Genomic DNA, 19,912 nt, shown 5'->3' with positions numbered 1-19,912 from the left:
ATTCTTCACAGGAAGAGGAGCAGCAGAACACGAGGACATGCACTGACACTAGAGGGAGGAAGGTACAGGTGGGAGACATTCTTCACATGAAGAGGAGCAGCAGAACACGAGGACAGGCACTGACACTAGGGGGAGGAAGGTACAGGTGGGAGACATTCTTCACAGGAAGAGGAGCAGCAGAACATGAGGACATGCACTGACACTGGGGGGAGGAAGATTAAGGTGGGAGACATTCTTCACAGGAAGAGGAGCAGCAGAACACGAGGACATGCACTGACATTAGAGGGAGGAAGGTACAGGTGGGAGACATTCTTCACAGGAAGAGGAGCAGCAGAACACGAGGACATGCACTGACACTAGAGGGAGGAAGGTACAGGTGGGAGACATTAGTCACAGGAAGAGGAGCAGCAGAACACAAGGACACGCACTGACACTAGAGGGAGGAAGGTACAGGTGGGAGACATTAATCACAGGAAGAGGAGCAGCAGAACACGAGGCCATGCACTGACACTAGAGGGAGGAAGGTACAGGTGGGAGACATTCTTCACAGGAAGAGGAGCAGCAGAACACGAGGACATGCACTGACACTAGAGGGAGGAAGGTACAGGTGGGAGACATTCTTCACAGGAAGAGGAGCAGCAGAACATGAGGACAGGCACTGACACTAGGGGGAGAAAGGTACAGGTGGGAGACAATCTTCATAGGAAGAGGAGCAGCAGAACACGAGGACATGCACTGACACTATGGGGAGGAAGGTACAGGTGGGAGACATTCTTCACAGGAAGAGGAGCAGCAGAACACGAGGACACGCACTGACACTAGGGGGAGAAAGGTACAGGTGGGAGACATTCTCCACAGGAAGAGGAGCAGCAAAACACGAGGACACGCACTGACACTAGAGGGAGGAAGGTACAGGTGGGAGACATTAGTCACAGGAAGAGGAGCAGCAGAACACGAGGACATGCACTGACACTAGAGGGAGGAAGGTACAGGTGGGAGACATTCTTCACAGGAAGAGGAGCAGCAGAACACGAGGACAGGCACTGACACTAGGGGGAGGAAGGTACAGCTGGGAGACATTCTTCACAGGAAGAGGAGCAACAGAACACGAGGACACGCACTGAAACTAGAGAGAGGAAGGTACAGGTGGGAGACATTCTTCACAGGAAGAGGAGCAACAGAACACAAGGACATGCACTGACACTAGGGGGAGGAAGGTACAGGTGGGAGACATTCTTCACAGGAAGAGGATCAACAGAACACGGGGACATGCACTGACACTAGAGGGAGGAAGGTACAGGTGGGAGACATTAGTCACAGGAAGAGGAGCAGCAGAACACGAGGACACGCACTGACACTAGAGGGAGGAAGGTACAGGTGGGAGACATTCTTCACAGGAAGAGGAGCAGCAGAACACGAGGACACGCACTGAAACTAGAGAGAGGAAGGTACAGGTGGGAGACATTCTTCACAGGAAGAGGAGCAACAGAACACAAGGACATGCACTGACACTAGGGGGAGGAAGGTACAGGTGGGAGACATTCTTCACAGGAAGAGGAGCAACAGAACACGGGGACATGCACTGACACTAGAGCGAGGAAGGTACAGGTGGGAGACATTAGTCACAGAAAGAGGAGCAACAGAACACGAGGACATGCACTGACACTGGGGGGAGGAAGGTACAGGTGGGAGACATTCTTCACAGGAAGAGGAGCAGCAGAACACGAGGACATGCACTGACACTAGAGGGAGGAAGGTACAGGTGGGAGACATTCTTCACAGGAAGTGGAGCAACAGAACACGGGGACATGCACTGACACTAGAGGGAGGAAGGTAAAGGTGGGAGACATTAGTCACAGGAAGAGGAGAAGCAAAACACGGGGACATGCACTGACACTAGAGGGAGGAAGGTACAGGTGGGAGACATTCTTCATAGGAAGAGGAGCAACAAAACACGGGGACATGCACTGACGCTAGAGGGAGGAAGGTGCAGATGGGAGACATTAGTCACAGGAAGAGGAGCAGCAGAACATGAGGACATGCACTGACACTAGAGGGAGGAAGGTACAGATGGGAGACAATCTTCACAGGAAGAGGAGCAGCAGAACACGAGGACATGCACTGACACTAGGGGGAGGAAGGTACAGGTGGGAGACATTAGTCACAGGAAGAGAAGCAGCAAAACAAGAGGACATGCACTGACACTAGAGGGAGGAAGGTACAGGTGGGAGACATTAGTCACAGGAAGAGGAGCAGCAGAACACGAGGACACGCACTGACACTAGGGGTAGGAAGGTACAGGTGGGAGACATTAGTCACAGGAAGAGGAGCAGCAGAACACGAGGACACGCACTGACACTAGGGTGAAGAAGGTACAGGTGGGAGACATTCTTCACAGGAAGAGGAGCAGCAGAACACGAGGACATGCACTGACACTAGAGGGAGGAAGGTACAGGTGGGAGACATTCTTCAAAGGAAGAGGAGCAGCAGAACACGAGGACAGGCACTGACACTAGGGGGAGGAAGGTACAGGTGGGAGACATTCTTCACAGGAAGAGGAGCAGCAGAACATGAGGACATGCACTGACACTGGGGGGAGGAAGATTAAGGTGGGAGACATTCTTCACAGGAAGAGGAGCAGCAGAACACGAGGACATGCACTGACATTAGAGGGAGGAAGGTACAGGTGGGAGACATTCTTCACAGGAAGAGGAGCAGCAGAACACGAGGAAATGCACTGACACTAGAGGGAGGAAGGTACAGGTGGGAGACATTAGTCACAGGAAGAGGAGCAGCAGAATACAAGGACACGCACTGACACTAGAGGGAGGAAGGTACAGGTGGGAGACATTAATCACAGGAAGAGGAGCAGCAGAACACGAGGCCATGCACTGACACTAGAGGGAGGAAGGTACAGGTGGGAGACATTCTTCACAGGAAGAGGAGCAGCAGAACACGAGGACATGCACTGACACTAGAGGGAGGAAGGTACAGGTGGGAGACATTCTTCACAGGAAGAGGAGCAGCAGAACATGAGGACAGGCACTGACACTAGGGGGAGAAAGGTACAGGTGGGAGACATTCTTCATAGGAAGAGGAGCAGCAGAACACGAGGACATGCACTGACACTATGGGGAGGAAGGTACAGGTGGGAGACATTCTTCACAGGAAGAGGAGCAGCAGAACACGAGGACACGCACTGACACTAGGGGGAGAAAGGTACAGGTGGGAGACATTCTCCACAGGAAGAGGAGCAGCAAAACACGAGGACACGCACTGACACTAGAGGGAGGAAGGTACAGGTGGGAGACATTAGTCACAGGAAGAGGAGCAGCAGAACACGAGGACATGCACTGACACTAGAGGGAGGAAGGTACAGGTGGGAGACATTCTTCACAGGAAGAGGAGCAGCAGAACACGAGGACAGGCACTGACACTAGGGGGAGGAAGGTACAGGTGGGAGACATTCTTCACAGGAAGAGGAGCAACAGAACACGGGGACACGCACTGACACTAGAGGGAGGAAGGTACAGGTGGGAGACATTAGTCACAGGAAGAGGAGCAGCAGAACACGAGGACACGCACTGACACTAGAGGGAGGAAGGTACAGGTGGGAGACATTCTTCACAGGAAGAGGAGCAGCAGAACACGAGGACACGCACTGAAACTAGAGAGAGGAAGGTACAGGTGGGAGACATTCTTCACAGGAAGAGGAGCAACAGAACACAAGGACATGCACTGACACTAGGGGGAGGAAGGTACAGGTGGGAGACATTCTTCACAGGAAGAGGAGCAACAGAACACGGGGACATGCACTGACACTAGAGGGAGGAAGGTACAGGTGGGAGACATTAGTCACAGGAAGAGGAGCAGCAGAACACGAGGACACGCACTGACACTAGAGGGAGGAAGGTACAGGTGGGAGACATTCTTCACAGGAAGAGGAGCAGCAGAACACGAGGACACGCACTGAAACTAGAGAGAGGAAGGTACAGGTGGGAGACATTCTTCACAGGAAGAGGAGCAACAGAACACAAGGACATGCACTGACACTAGGGGGAGGAAGGTACAGGTGGGAGACATTCTTCACAGGAAGAGGAGCAACAGAACACGGGGACATGCACTGACACTAGAGCGAGGAAGGTACAGGTGGGAGACATTAGTCACAGGAAGAGGAGCAACAGAACACGAGGACATGCACTGACACTGGGGGGAGGAAGGTACAGGTGGGAGACATTCTTCACAGGAAGAGGAGCAGCAGAACACGAGGACATGCACTGACACTAGAGGGAGGAAGGTACAGGTGGGAGACATTCTTCACAGGAAGTGGAGCAACAGAACACGGGGACATGCACTGACACTAGAGGGAGGAAGGTAAAGGTGGGAGACATTAGTCACAGGAAGAGGAGAAGCAAAACACGGGGACATGCACTGACACTAGAGGGAGGAAGGTACAGGTGGGAGACATTCTTCATAGGAAGAGGAGCAACAAAACACGGGGACATGCACTGACGCTAGAGGGAGGAAGGTGCAGATGGGAGACATTAGTCACAGGAAGAGGAGCAGCAGAACATGAGGACATGCACTGACACTAGAGGGAGGAAGGTACAGATGGGAGACAATCTTCACAGGAAGAGGAGCAGCAGAACACGAGGACATGCACTGACACTAGGGGGAGGAAGGTACAGGTGGGAGACATTAGTCACAGGAAGAGAAGCAGCAAAACACGAGGACATGCACTGACACTAGAGGGAGGAAGGTACAGGTGGGAGACATTAGTCACAGGAAGAGGAGCAGCAGAACACGAGGACACGCACTGACACTAGGGGTAGGAAGGTACAGGTGGGAGACATTAGTCACAGGAAGAGGAGCAGCAGAACACGAGGACACGCACTGACACTAGGGGGAAGAAGGTACAGGTGGGAGACATTCTTCACAGGAAGAGGAGCAGCAGAACACGAGGACATGCACTGACACTAGAGGGAGGAAGGTACAGGTGGGAGACATTCTTCACATGAAGAGGAGCAGCAGAACACGAGGACAGGCACTGACACTAGGGGGAGGAAGGTACAGGTGGGAGACATTCTTCACAGGAAGAGGAGCAGCAGAACATGAGGACATGCACTGACACTGGGGGGAGGAAGATTAAGGTGGGAGACATTCTTCACAGGAAGAGGAGCAGCAGAACACGAGGACATGCACTGACATTAGAGGGAGGAAGGTACAGGTGGGAGACATTCTTCACAGGAAGAGGAGCAGCAGAACACGAGGACATGCACTGACACTAGAGGGAGGAAGGTACAGGTGGGAGACATTAGTCACAGGAAGAGGAGCAGCAGAACACAAGGACACGCACTGACACTAGAGGGAGGAAGGTACAGGTGGGAGACATTAATCACAGGAAGAGGAGCAGCAGAACACGAGGCCATGCACTGACACTAGAGGGAGGAAGGTACAGGTGGGAGACATTCTTCACAGGAAGAGGAGCAGCAGAACACGAGGACATGCACTGACACTAGAGGGAGGAAGGTACAGGTGGGAGACATTCTTCACAGGAAGAGGAGCAGCAGAACATGAGGACAGGCACTGACACTAGGGGGAGAAAGGTACAGGTGGGAGACAATCTTCATAGGAAGAGGAGCAGCAGAACACGAGGACATGCACTGACACTATGGGGAGGAAGGTACAGGTGGGAGACATTCTTCACAGGAAGAGGAGCAGCAGAACACGAGGACACGCACTGACACTAGGGGGAGAAAGGTACAGGTGGGAGACATTCTCCACAGGAAGAGGAGCAGCAAAACACGAGGACACGCACTGACACTAGAGGGAGGAAGGTACAGGTGGGAGACATTAGTCACAGGAAGAGGAGCAGCAGAACACGAGGACATGCACTGACACTAGAGGGAGGAAGGTACAGGTGGGAGACATTCTTCACAGGAAGAGGAGCAGCAGAACACGAGGACAGGCACTGACACTAGGGGGAGGAAGGTACAGCTGGGAGACATTCTTCACAGGAAGAGGAGCAACAGAACACGAGGACATGCACTGACACTGGGGGGAGGAAGATTCAGGTGGGAGACATTTTTCACAGGAAGAAGAGCAACAGAACATGAGGACATGCACTGACACTAGAGGGAGGAAGGTAGAGGTGGGAGACATTAGTCACAGGAAGAGGAGAAGCAGAACACGAGGACATGCACTGACACTAGAGGGAGGAAGGTACAGGTGGGAGACATTCTTTACAGGAAGAGGAGCAGCAGAACACGAGGACATGCACTGACACTAGAGGGAGGAAGGTACAGGTGGGAGACATTCGTCACAGGAAGAGGAGCAGCAGAACAAGAGGACATGCACTGACACTAGGGGGAGAAAGGTACAGGTGGGAGACATTTGTCACAGGAAGAGGAGAAGCAGAACACGAGGACATGCACTGACACTAGGAGGAGGAAGGTACAGATGGGAGACAATCTTCACAGGAAGAGGAGCAACAGAACATGAGGACATGCACTGACACTAGAGGGAGGAAGGTAGAGGTGGGAGACATTAGTCACAGGAAGAGGAGAAGCAGAACACGAGGACACGCACTGACACTAGGGGGAGGAAGGTACAGGTGGGAGACATTCTTCACAGGAAGAGGAGCAACAGAACACGGGGACATGCACTGACACTAGGGGGAGGAAGGTACAGGTGGGAGACATTCTTCACAGGAAGAGGAGCAGCAGAACATGAGGACATGCACTGACACTAGAGGGAGGAAGGTACAGGTGGGAGACATTCTTCACTGGAAGAGGAGCAGCAGAACACGAGGACATGCACTGACACTAGAGGGAGGAAGGTACAGGTGGGAGACATTCGTCACAGGAAGAGGAGCAGCAGAACACGAGGACATGCACTGACACTAGGGGGAGGAAGGTACAGGTGGGAGACATTTGTCACAGGAAGAGGAGAAGCAGAACACGAGGACATGCACTGACACTAGGGGGAGGAAGATACAGATGGGAGACAATCTTCACAGGAAGAGGAGCAACAGAACATAAGGACATGCACTGACACTAGAGGGAGGAAGGTACAGGTGGGAGACATTAGTCACAGGAAGAGGAGCAGCAGAACACGAGGACACGCACTGACACTAGGGGAGGAAGGTACAGGTGGGAGACATTCTTCACAGGAAGAGGAGCAACAGAACACGGGGACATGCACTGACACTAGGGGGAGGAAGGTACAGGTGGGAGACATTCTTCACAGGAAGAGGAGCAGCAGAACACGAGGACATGCACTGACACTAGAGGGAGGAAGGTACAGGTGGGAGACATTCTTCACTGGAAGAGGAGCAGCAGAACACAAGGACATGCACTGACACTAGGGGGAGGAAGGTACAGGTGGGAGACATTCTTCACAGGAAGAGGAGCAACAGAATACGTGGACACGCACTGACACTAGAGGGAGGAAGGTACAGGTGGGAGACATTAGTCACAGGAAGAGGAGCAGCAGAACACGAGGACACGCACTGACACTAGAGGGAGGAAGGTACAGGTGGGAGACATTCTTCACAGGAAGAGGAGCAGCAGAACACGAGGACATGCACTGACACTAGAGGGAGGAAGGTACAGGTGGGAGACATTAGTCACAGGAAGAGGAGCAGCAGAACACGAGGACACGCACTGACACTAGAGGGAGGAAGGTACAGGTGGGAGACATTAATCACAGGAAGAGGAGCAGCAGAACACGAGGCCATGCACTGACACTAGAGGGAGGAAGGTACAGGTGGGAGACATTCTTCACAGGAAGAGGAGCAACAGAACACGAGGACATGCACTGACACTAGAGGGAGGAAGGTACAGGTGGGAGACATTCTTCACAGGAAGAGGAGCAGCAGAACATGAGGACAGGCACTGACACTAGGGGGAGAAAGGTACAGGTGGGAGACATTCTTCATAGGAAGAGGAGCAGCAGAACACGAGGACATGCACTGACACTATGGGGAGGAAGGTACAGGTGGGAGACATTCTTCACAGGAAGAGGAGCAGCAGAACACGAGGACACGCACTGACACTAGGGGGAGGAAGGTACAGGTGGGAGACATTCTCCACAGGAAGAGGAGCAGCAAAACACGAGGACACGCACTGACACTAGAGGAAGGAAGGTACAGGTGGGAGACATTAGTCACAGGAAGAGGAGCAGCAGAACATGAGGACATGCACTGACACTAGGGGGAGGAAGGTACAGGTGGGAGACATTCTTCACAGGAAGAGGAGCAGCAGAACTCGAGGACATGCACTGACACTAGGGGGAGGAAGGTACAGGTGGGAGACATTCTTCACAGGAAGAGGAGCAACAGAACATGAGGACATGCACTGACACTAGAGGGAGGAAGGTAGAGGTGGGAGACATTAGTCACAGGAAGAGGAGCAACAGAACACGAGGACATGCACTGACACTGGGGGGAGGAAGGTACAGGTGGGAGACATTCTTCACAGGAAGAGGAGCAGCAGAACACGAGGACATGCACTGACACTAGAGGGAGGAAGGTACAGGTGGGAGACATTCTTCACAGGAAGTGGAGCAACAGAACACGGGGACATGCACTGACACTAGAGGGAGGAAGGTAAAGGTGGGAGACATTAGTCACAGGAAGAGGAGAAGCAAAACACGGGGACATGCACTGACACTAGAGGGAGGAAGGTACAGGTGGGAGACATTCTTCATAGGAAGAGGAGCAACAAAACACGGGGACATGCACTGACGCTAGAGGGAGGAAGGTGCAGATGGGAGACATTAGTCACAGGAAGAGGAGCAGCAGAACATGAGGACATGCACTGACACTAGAGGGAGGAAGGTACAGATGGGAGACAATCTTCACAGGAAGAGGAGCAGCAGAACACGAGGACATGCACTGACACTAGGGGGAGGAAGGTACAGGTGGGAGACATTAGTCACAGGAAGAGAAGCAGCAAAACAAGAGGACATGCACTGACACTAGAGGGAGGAAGGTACAGGTGGGAGACATTAGTCACAGGAAGAGGAGCAGCAGAACACGAGGACACGCACTGACACTAGGGGTAGGAAGGTACAGGTGGGAGACATTAGTCACAGGAAGAGGAGCAGCAGAACACGAGGACACGCACTGACACTAGGGGGAAGAAGGTACAGGTGGGAGACATTCTTCACAGGAAGAGGAGCAGCAGAACACGAGGACATGCACTGACACTAGAGGGAGGAAGGTACAGGTGGGAGACATTCTTCAAAGGAAGAGGAGCAGCAGAACACAAGGACAGGCACTGACACTAGGGGGAGGAAGGTACAGGTGGGAGACATTCTTCACAGGAAGAGGAGCAGCAGAACATGAGGACATGCACTGACACTGGGGGGAGGAAGATTAAGGTGGGAGACATTCTTCACAGGAAGAGGAGCAGCAGAACACGAGGACATGCACTGACATTAGAGGGAGGAAGGTACAGGTGGGAGACATTCTTCACAGGAAGAGGAGCAGCAGAACACGAGGACATGCACTGACACTAGAGGGAGGAAGGTACAGGTGGGAGACATTAGTCACAGGAAGAGGAGCAGCAGAATACAAGGACACGCACTGACACTAGAGGGAGGAAGGTACAGGTGGGAGACATTAATCACAGGAAGAGGAGCAGCAGAACACGAGGCCATGCACTGACACTAGAGGGAGGAAGGTACAGGTGGGAGACATTCTTCACAGGAAGAGGAGCAGCAGAACACGAGGACATGCACTGACACTAGAGGGAGGAAGGTACAGGTGGGAGACATTCTTCACAGGAAGAGGAGCAGCAGAACATGAGGACAGGCACTGACACTAGGGGGAGAAAGGTACAGGTGGGAGACATTCTTCATAGGAAGAGGAGCAGCAGAACACGAGGACATGCACTGACACTATGGGGAGGAAGGTACAGGTGGGAGACATTCTTCACAGGAAGAGGAGCAGCAGAACACGAGGACATGCACTGACACTAGGGGGAGAAAGGTACAGGTGGGAGACATTCTCCACAGGAAGAGGAGCAGCAAAACACGAGGACACGCACTGACACTAGAGGGAGGAAGGTACAGGTGGGAGACATTAGTCACAGGAAGAGGAGCAGCAGAACACGAGGACATGCACTGACACTAGAGGGAGGAAGGTACAGGTGGGAGACATTCTTCACAGGAAGAGGAGCAGCAGAACACGAGGACAGGCACTGACACTAGGGGGAGGAAGGTACAGGTGGGAGACATTCTTCACAGGAAGAGGAGCAACAGAACACGGGGACACGCACTGACACTAGAGGGAGGAAGGTACAGGTGGGAGACATTAGTCACAGGAAGAGGAGCAGCAGAACACGAGGACACGCACTGACACTAGAGGGAGGAAGGTACAGGTGGGAGACATTCTTCACAGGAAGAGGAGCAGCAGAACACGAGGACACGCACTGAAACTAGAGAGAGGAAGGTACAGGTGGGAGACATTCTTCACAGGAAGAGGAGCAACAGAACACAAGGACATGCACTGACACTAGGGGGAGGAAGGTACAGGTGGGAGACATTCTTCACAGGAAGAGGAGCAACAGAACACGGGGACATGCACTGACACTAGAGGGAGGAAGGTACAGGTGGGAGACATTAGTCACAGGAAGAGGAGCAGCAGAACACGAGGACACGCACTGACACTAGAGGGAGGAAGGTACAGGTGGGAGACATTCTTCACAGGAAGAGGAGCAGCAGAACACGAGGACACGCACTGAAACTAGAGAGAGGAAGGTACAGGTGGGAGACATTCTTCACAGGAAGAGGAGCAACAGAACAAAAGGACATGCACTGACACTAGGGGGAGGAAGGTACAGGTGGGAGACATTCTTCACAGGAAGAGGAGCAACAGAACACGGGGACATGCACTGACACTAGAGCGAGGAAGGTACAGGTGGGAGACATTAGTCACAGGAAGAGGAGCAACAGAACACGAGGACATGCACTGACACTGGGGGGAGGAAGGTACAGGTGGGAGACATTCTTCACAGGAAGAGGAGCAGCAGAACACGAGGACATGCACTGACACTAGAGGGAGGAAGGTACAGGTGGGAGACATTCTTCACAGGAAGTGGAGCAACAGAACACGGGGACATGCACTGACACTAGAGGGAGGAAGGTAAAGGTGGGAGACATTAGTCACAGGAAGAGGAGAAGCAAAACACGGGGACATGCACTGACACTAGAGGGAGGAAGGTACAGGTGGGAGACATTCTTCATAGGAAGAGGAGCAACAAAACACGGGGACATGCACTGACGCTAGAGGGAGGAAGGTGCAGATGGGAGACATTAGTCACAGGAAGAGGAGCAGCAGAACATGAGGACATGCACTGACACTAGAGGGAGGAAGGTACAGATGGGAGACAATCTTCACAGGAAGAGGAGCAGCAGAACACGAGGACATGCACTGACACTAGGGGGAGGAAGGTACAGGTGGGAGACATTAGTCACAGGAAGAGAAGCAGCAAAACACGAGGACATGCACTGACACTAGAGGGAGGAAGGTACAGGTGGGAGACATTAGTCACAGGAAGAGGAGCAGCAGAACACGAGGACACGCACTGACACTAGGGGTAGGAAGGTACAGGTGGGAGACATTAGTCACAGGAAGAGGAGCAGCAGAACACGAGGACACGCACTGACACTAGGGGGAAGAAGGTACAGGTGGGAGACATTCTTCACAGGAAGAGGAGCAGCAGAACACGAGGACATGCACTGACACTAGAGGGAGGAAGGTACAGGTGGGAGACATTCTTCACAGGAAGAGGAGCAGCAGAACACGAGGACAGGCACTGACACTAGGGGGAGGAAGGTACAGGTGGGAGACATTCTTCACAGGAAGAGGAGCAGCAGAACATGAGGACATGCACTGACACTGGGGGGAGGAAGATTAAGGTGGGAGACATTCTTCACAGGAAGAGGAGCAGCAGAACACGAGGACATGCACTGACATTAGAGGGAGGAAGGTACAGGTGGGAGACATTCTTCACAGGAAGAGGAGCAGCAGAACACGAGGACATGCACTGACACTAGAGGGAGGAAGGTACAGGTGGGAGACATTAGTCACAGGAAGAGGAGCAGCAGAACACAAGGACACGCACTGACACTAGAGGGAGGAAGGTACAGGTGGGAGACATTAATCACAGGAAGAGGAGCAGCAGAACACGAGGCCATGCACTGACACTAGAGGGAGGAAGGTACAGGTGGGAGACATTCTTCACAGGAAGAGGAGCAGCAGAACACGAGGACATGCACTGACACTAGAGGGAGGAAGGTACAGGTGGGAGACATTCTTCACAGGAAGAGGAGCAGCAGAACATGAGGACAGGCACTGACACTAGGGGGAGAAAGGTACAGGTGGGAGACAATCTTCATAGGAAGAGGAGCAGCAGAACACGAGGACATGCACTGACACTATGGGGAGGAAGGTACAGGTGGGAGACATTCTTCACAGGAAGAGGAGCAGCAGAACACGAGGACACGCACTGACACTAGGGGGAGGAAGGTACAGGTGGGAGACATTCTCCACAGGAAGAGGAGCAGCAAAACACGAGGACACGCACTGACACTAGAGGGAGGAAGGTACAGGTGGGAGACATTAGTCACAGGAAGAGGAGCAGCAGAACACGAGGACATGCACTGACACTAGAGGGAGGAAGGTACAGGTGGGAGACATTCTTCACAGGAAGAGGAGCAGCAGAACACGAGGACAGGCACTGACACTAGGGGGAGGAAGGTACAGCTGGGAGACATTCTTCACAGGAAGAGGAGCAACAGAACACGAGGACATGCACTGACACTGGGGGGAGGAAGATTCAGGTGGGAGACATTTTTCACAGGAAGAAGAGCAACAGAACATGAGGACATGCACTGACACTAGAGGGAGGAAGGTAGAGGTGGGAGACATTAGTCACAGGAAGAGGAGAAGCAGAACACGAGGACATGCACTGACACTAGAGGGAGGAAGGTACAGGTGGGAGACATTCTTTACAGGAAGAGGAGCAGCAGAACACGAGGACATGCACTGACACTAGCGGGAGGAAGGTACAGGTGGGAGACATTCGTCACAGGAAGAGGAGCAGCAGAACAAGAGGACATGCACTGACACTAGGGGGAGAAAGGTACAGGTGGGAGACATTTGTCACAGGAAGAGGAGAAGCAGAACACGAGGACATGCACTGACACTAGGAGGAGGAAGGTACAGATGGGAGACAATCTTCACAGGAAGAGGAGCAACAGAACATGAGGACATGCACTGACACTAGAGGGAGGAAGGTAGAGGTGGGAGACATTAGTCACAGGAAGAGGAGAAGCAGAACACGAGGACACGCACTGACACTAGGGGGAGGAAGGTACAGGTGGGAGACATTCTTCACAGGAAGAGGAGCAACAGAACACGGGGACATGCACTGACACTAGGGGGAGGAAGGTACAGGTGGGAGACATTCTTCACAGGAAGAGGAGCAGCAGAACATGAGGACATGCACTGACACTAGAGGGAGGAAGGTACAGGTGGGAGACATTCTTCACTGGAAGAGGAGCAGCAGAACACGAGGACATGCACTGACACTAGAGGGAGGAAGGTACAGGTGGGAGACATTCGTCACAGGAAGAGGAGCAGCAGAACACGAGGACATGCACTGACACTAGGGGGAGGAAGGTACAGGTGGGAGACATTTGTCACAGGAAGAGGAGAAGCAGAACACGAGGACATGCACTGACACTAGGGGGAGGAAGATACAGATGGGAGACAATCTTCACAGGAAGAGGAGCAACAGAACATGAGGACATGCACTGACACTAGAGGGAGGAAGGTACAGGTGGGAGACATTAGTCACAGGAAGAGGAGCAGCAGAACACGAGGACACGCACTGACACTAGGGGAGGAAGGTACAGGTGGGAGACATTCTTCACAGGAAGAGGAGCAACAGAACACGGGGACATGCACTGACACTAGGGGGAGGAAGGTACAGGTGGGAGACATTCTTCACAGGAAGAGGAGCAGCAGAACACGAGGACATGCACTGACACTAGAGGGAGGAAGGTACAGGTGGGAGACATTCTTCACAGGAAGAGGAGCAGCAGAACACAAGGACATGCACTGACACTAGGGGGAGGAAGGTACAGGTGGGAGACATTCTTCACAGGAAGAGGAGCAACAGAACACGGGGACACGCACTGACACTAGAGGGAGGAAGGTACAGGTGGGAGACATTAGTCACAGGAAGAGGAGCAGCAGAACACGAGGACACGCACTGACACTAGAGGGAGGAAGGTACAGGTGGGAGACATTCTTCACAGGAAGAGGAGCAGCAGAACACGAGGACATGCACTGACACTAGAGGGAGGAAGGTACAGGTGGGAGACATTAGTCACAGGAAGAGGAGCAGCAGAACACGAGGACACGCACTGACACTAGAGGGAGGAAGGTACAGGTGGGAGACATTAATCACAGGAAGAGGAGCAGCAGAACACGAGGCCATGCACTGACACTAGAGGGAGGAAGGTACAGGTGGGAGACATTCTTCACAGGAAGAGGAGCAACAGAACACGAGGACATGCACTGACACTGGGGGGAGGAAGGTACAGGTGGGAGACATTCTTCACAGGAAGAGGAGCAGCAGAACATGAGGACAGGCACTGACACTAGGGGGAGAAAGGTACAGGTGGGAGACATTCTTCATAGGAAGAGGAGCAGCAGAACACGAGGACATGCACTGACACTATGGGGAGGAAGGTACAGGTGGGAGACATTCTTCACAGGAAGAGGAGCAGCAGAACACGAGGACACGCACTGACACTAGGGGGAGGAAGGTACAGGTGGGAGACATTCTCCACAGGAAGAGGAGCAGCAAAACACGAGGACACGCACTGACACTAGAGGAAGGAAGGTACAGGTGGGAGACATTAGTCACAGGAAGAGGAGCAGCAGAACATGAGGACATGCACTGACACTAGGGGGAGGAAGGTACAGGTGGGAGACATTCTTCACAGGAAGAGGAGCAGCAGAACTCGAGGACATGCACTGACACTAGAGGGAGGAAGGTACAGGTGGGAGACATTCTTCACAGGAAGAGGAGCAGCAGAACACGAGGACAGGCACTGACACTAGGGGGAGGAAGGTACAGGTGGGAGACATTCTTCACAGGAAGAGGAGCAACAGAACACGAGGACATGCACTGACACTGGGGGGAGGAAGATTCAGGTGGGAGACATTTTTCACAGGAAGAAGAGCAACAGAACATGAGGACATGCACTGACACTAGAGGTGGGAGACATTAGTCACAGGAAGAGGAGAAGCAGAACACGAGGACATGCACTGACACTAGAGGGAGGAAGGTACAGGTGGGAGACATTCTTTACAGGAAGAGGAGCAGCAGAACACGAGGACATGCACTGACACTAGAGGGAGGAAGGTACAGGTGGGAGACATTCGTCACAGGAAAAGGAGCAGCAGAACAAGAGGACATGCACTGACACTAGGGGGAGAAAGGTACAGGTGGGAGACATTTGTCACAGGAAGAGGAGAAGCAGAACACGAGGACATGCACTGACACTAGGAGGAGGAAGGTACAGATGGGAGACAATCTTCACAGGAAGAGGAGCAACAGAACATGAGGACATGCACTGACACTAGAGGGAGGAAGGTAGAGGTGGGAGACATTAGTCACAGGAAGAGGAGAAGCAGAACACGAGGACACGCACTGACACTAGGGGGAGGAAGGTACAGGTGGGAGACATTCTTCACAGGAAGAGGAGCAACAGAACACGGGGACATGCACTGACACTAGGGGGAGGAAGGTACAGGTGGGAGACATTCTTCACAGGAAGAGGAGCAGCAGAACATGAGGACATGCACTGACACTAGAGGGAGGAAGGTACAGGTGGGAGACATTCTTCACTGGAAGAGGAGCAGCAGAACACGAGGACATGCACTGACACTAGAGGGAGGAAGGTACAGGTGGGAGACATTCGTCACAGGAAGAGGAGCAGCAGAACACGAGGACATGCACTGACACTAGGGGGAGGAAGGTACAGGTGGGAGACATTTGTCACAGGAAGAGGAGAAGCAGAACACGAGGACATGCACTGACACTAGGGGGAGGAAGATACAGATGGGAGACAATCTTCACAGGAAGAGGAGCAACAGAACATGAGGACATGCACTGACACTAGAGGGAGGAAGGTAGAGGTGGGAGACATAAGTCACAGGAAGAGGAGCAGCAGAACACGAGGACACGCACTGACACTAGGGGGAGGAAGGTACAGGTGGGAGACATTCTTCACAGGAAGAGGAGCAACAGAACACGGGGACATGCACTGACACTAGGGGGAGGAAGGTACAGGTGGGAGACATTCTTCACAGGAAGAGGAGCAGCAGAACACGAGGACATGCACTGACACTAGAGGGAGGAAGGTACAGGTGGGAGACATTCTTCACTGGAAGAGGAGCAGCAGAACACAAGGACATGCACTGACACTAGGGGGAGGAAGGTACAGGTGGGAGACATTCTTCACAGGAAGAGGAGCAACAGAACACGGGGACACGCACTGACACTAGAGGGAGGAAGGTACAGGTGTGAGACATTAGTCACAGGAAGAGGAGCAGCAGAACACGAGGACACGCACTGACACTAGAGGGAGGAAGGTACAGGTGGGAGACATTCTTCACAGGAAGAGGAGCAGCAGAACACGAGGACATGCACTAAAACTAGAGGGAGAAAGGTACAGGTGGGAGACATTCTTCACAGGAAGAGGAGCAACAGAACACGAGGACATGCACTGACACTAGGGGGAGGAAGGTTCAGGTGGGAGACATTCTTCACAGGAAGAGGAGCAACAGAACACAAGGACATGCACTGACACTAGAGGGAGGAAGGTACAGGTGGGAGACATTCTTCACAGGAAGAGGAGCAGCAGAACAGGAGGACACGCACTGACACTAGGGGGAGGAAGGTACAGGTGGGACACATTCTTCACAGGAAGAGGAGCAACAGAACACGGGGACACGCACTGACACTAGAGGGAGGAAGGTACAGGTGGGAGACATTAGTCACAGGAAGAGGAGCAGCAGAACACGAGGACACGCACTGACACTAGAGGGAGGAAGGTACAGGTGGGAGACATTCTTCACAGGAAGAGGAGCAGCAGAACACGAGGACACGCACTGAAACTAGAGAGAGGAAGGTACAGGTGGGAGACATTCTTCACAGGAAGAGGAGCAACAGAACACAAGGACATGCACTGACACTAGGGGGAGGAAGGTACAGGTGGGAGACATTCTTCACAGGAAGAGGAGCAACAGAACATGGGGACATGCACTGACACTAGAGGGAGGAAGGTACAGGTGGGAGACATTAGTCACAGGAAGAGGAGCAGCAGAACACGAGGACAGGCACTGACACTAGAGGGAGGAAGGTACAGGTGTGAGACATTAGTCACAGGAAGAGGAGCAGCAGAACACGAGGACACGCACTGACACTAGAGGGAGGAAGGTACAGGTGGGAGACATTCTTCACAGGAAGAGGAGCAGCAGAACACGAGGACATGCACTAAAACTAGAGGGAGAAAGGTACTGGTGGGAGACATTCTTCACAGGAAGAGGAGCAACAGAACACGAGGACATGCACTGACACTAGGGGGAGGAAGGTTCAGGTGGGAGACATTCTTCACAGGAAGAGGAGCAACAGAACACAAGGACATGCACTGACACTAGAGGGAGGAAGGTACAGGTGGGAGACATTCTTCACAGGAAGAGGAGCAGCAGAACAGGAGGACACGCACTGACACTAGGGGGAGGAAGGTACAGGTGGGACACATTCTTCACAGGAAGAGGAGCAACAGAACACGGGGACACGCACTGACACTAGAGGGAGGAAGGTACAGGTGGGAGACATTAGTCACAGGAAGAGGAGCAGCAGAACACGAGGACACGCACTGACACTAGAGGGAGGAAGGTACAGGTGGGAGACATTCTTCACAGGAAGAGGAGCAGCAGAACACGAGGACACGCACTGAAACTAGAGAGAGGAAGGTACAGGTGGGAGACATTCTTCACAGGAAGAGGAGCAACAGAACACAAGGACATGCACTGACACTAGGGGGAGGAAGGTACAGGTGGGAGACATTCTTCACAGGAAGAGGAGCAACAGAACATGGGGACATGCACTGACACTAGAGGGAGGAAGGTACAGGTGGGAGACATTAGTCACAGGAAGAGGAGCAGCAGAACACGAGGACAGGCACTGACACTGGGGGGAGGAAGGTACAGGTGGGAGACATTATTCACAGGAAGAGGAGCAGCAGAACACAAGGACATGCACTGACACTAGAGGGAGGAAGGTACAGGTGGGAGACATTCTTCACAGGAAGTGGAGCAACAGAACACGGCGACATGCACTGACACTAGAGGGAGGAAGGTAAAGGTGGGAGACATTAGTCACAGGAAGATGAGAAGCAAATCACGGGGACATGCACTGACACTAGAGGGAGGAAGGTACAGGTGGGAGACATTCTTCATAGGAAGAGGAGCAACAAAACACGGGGACATGCACTGACACTAGAGGGAGGAAGGTGCAGATGGGAGACATTAGTCACAGGAAGAGGAGCAGCAGAACACGAGGACATGCACTGACACTAGAGGGAGGAAGGTACAGATGGGAGACAATCTTCACAGGAAGAGGAGCAGCAGAACACGAGGACATGCACTGACACTAGGGGGAGGAAGGTACAGTTTTGAGAAATTAGTCACAGGAAAAGGAGCAGCAAAACACGAGGACATGCACTGACACTAGAGGGAGGAAGGTACAGGTGGGAGACATTCTTCACAGGAAGAGGAGCAACAGAACACGAGGACATGCACTGACACTGGGGGGAGGAAGATTAAGGTGGGAGACATTCTTCACAGGAAGAGGAGCAGCAGAACACGAGGACATGCACTGACATTAGAGGGAGGAAGGTACAGGTGGGAGACATTCTTCACAGGAAGAGGAGCAGCAGAACACGAGGACATGCACTGACACTAGAGGGAGGAAGGTACAGGTGGGAGACATTCTTCACAGGAAAATGAGCAACAGAACACGAGGACATGCACTGACACTGGGGGGAGGAAGATTAAGGTGGGAGACATTCTTCACAGGAAGAGGAGCAGCAGAACACGAGGACATGCACTGACATTAGAGGGAGGAAGGTACAGGTGGGAGACATTCTTCACAGGAAGAGGAGCAGCAGAACATGAGGACATGCACTGACACTAGGGGGAGGAAGGTACAGGTGGGAGACATTCTTCACAGGAAGAGGAGCAACAGAACACGAGGACACGCACTGACACTAGGGGGAGGAAGGTACAGGTGGGAGACATTCTCCACAGGAAGAGGAGCAGCAGAACACGAGGACACGCACTGACACTAGAGGGAGGAAGGTACAGGTGGGAGACATTAGTCACAGGAAGAGGAGCAGCAGAACACGAGGACACGCACTGACACTAGAGGGAGGAAGGTACAGGTGGGAGACATTAATCACAGGAAGAGGAGCAGCAGAACACGAGGCCATGCACTGACACTAGAGGGAGGAAGGTACAGGTGGGAGACATTCTTCACAGGAAGAGGAGCAGCAGAACACGAGGACATGCACTGACACTAGAGGGAGGAAGGTACAGGTGGGAAACATTCTTCACAGGAAGAGGAGCAGCAGAACATGAGGACAGGCACTGACACTAGGGGGAGAAAGGTACAGGTGGGAGACATTCTTCATAGGAAGAGGAGCAGCAGAACACGAGGACATGCACTGACACTATGGCGAGGAAGGTACAGGTGGGAGACATTCATCACAGGAAGAGGAGCAGCAGAACACGAGGACACGCACTGACACTAGGGGGAGGAAG

This window comes from Crinia signifera, chromosome 19 (genome assembly GCF_055691185.1).
Source record: "Crinia signifera chromosome 19, ASM5569118v1, whole genome shotgun sequence".
Taxonomy (NCBI): Eukaryota; Metazoa; Chordata; class Amphibia; order Anura; family Myobatrachidae; genus Crinia; species Crinia signifera.
This window is presented reverse-complemented; position numbering follows the sequence as displayed.